Genomic DNA, 1646 nt, shown 5'->3' with positions numbered 1-1646 from the left:
TGAAATGTAGATCCCTTTGAAAATTCTTAAATCACAAAGGGCAAGGTGTGGGGAGTGATGATAACAAAAAAAGCTGGCATACAGATTGGTTAATGAGAATGTAGTGTGCCACTGAGCTGATTGGGTTTCAAATTTCTAGGCTTTATTCCACTTCTCTAAACATTCATTTTCATGCTACTTAAAATAAGTTCAGAATTGAGTTTATGGCAATTCACCAGAAGTTATTTAGCCTATAATAACAGAAAGCTAGAAGAAGCTTTAATTCTAGGGCATTCTAGACACACATAAAGAATTTGGACAAGGCTTAACCTTTCCCAACTCCTAACAGAATGGAGATTACTTTTTTTTTTCCTATTTATTTCTTTGACTAAATTTTTCAGTCTCTCAGTATGAAGGAGTGAAAGGGGCAAGTTTGCTGTCAATATGTTCTGAGGCATACCGACGTCCTCTCTGTAGCCTCAGAAAAGAGAGGTGACTGGACTGGTTGTGTGATCCCTGTCTACTATATTGGGACCAGGAGTGCAATCTCACTAGTGGAGACTTGCTGGATATTTCAGGGTAGTTGAGAAAAAATTGTTACATGGTTAACTGGAGGATTTCCAAAATTGTACTGCTGCTGCTGCTACTTTTTACCGTATACACAACGCAATGCCTCCTTGTTGCTGGTATTACTGTGTGGCTAGGATAACCAAAGACCTCTGAGTCTTGGTTAGAGAGATAGGGACAAGTTTCAGTAGCCTTCTGACTTCAGGCCTCACCACAGTGTCCCACTTTCAGGAGGATGCTCACATGAGAATAAACCAAACCAAATGCACTGCCAGCAAGTTGATTCTGACTCATAGCAACCCCTATTAGGTTCCCAAGGCTATAAATGTTTATGGAAGTAGATTTCCTCATCTTCCTTCCATGAAGCAGTTGGTGGGTTTCAACCACTGACCTTTTGCTTAGCAGCCAAATGCCTTACCCACTACTCCACCAGAATGCTTGCTTCTATACCACAATCCCCAGTCCAAATGGCTTTGTCTTAGCTACCTAATGCTGTTGTAACAGAAATACTAAAGTGGATGGGTTTAAAGAACAGAAATTTGTTTTCTCACAATTCTGGAGGCTAAAATGCCAAATCAGGGCCTCAGCTGTTTCACCTTCTTCCTGTCAGTAGTCCCAGGCATTCCTCAGCTCCTTGTTGATCCTCACGTGGCATCTGTCTTCCTGTGTGTATGTGTGTGGGGATGGGTGTCTGTGTCTGTATCTGTATTTATGCTGCTCTTTATATAACTCAGAAGTAATCAGCTATAGAATTCACCCAAAGTGCTGTTCTGGTTACCTAGTGCCACTCTGACAGGAATATACCACAAATGGGATGGTCTTAACAAACAGGAGTTTATTCTCTTACAGTTTGGAGACTTTAAGTCCAAGTTCAAAGTGCCAGGCTCTGGGGGCTGGGTGAAAGCCTCTCAAACTTGGGGTCCAGCTCTGTCTCCTGCCTCTGGCCCACTGGAGCTAGAGGCATTTCTTCACTCAGACAGCTGCCGGCTGCTGAGGCTGACAAACCCAAGGTTCACAAATAAAAAGACACATTCCCAATGTTAACAAACCACATGGCAGGCCATTAATTTAAGTCCATTTTAAGCCCCAAAGTCAGCAGA

This window comes from Orycteropus afer, unplaced genomic scaffold, assembly GCF_000298275.1.
Source record: "Orycteropus afer afer isolate SDZICR_OR568_19922 unplaced genomic scaffold, OryAfe1.0 scaffold00044, whole genome shotgun sequence".
In the NCBI taxonomy this organism is placed as follows: domain Eukaryota; kingdom Metazoa; phylum Chordata; class Mammalia; order Tubulidentata; family Orycteropodidae; genus Orycteropus; species Orycteropus afer.
The sequence above is the reverse complement of the archived record's forward strand: the minus strand, read 5'-3'. Positions refer to the sequence as shown.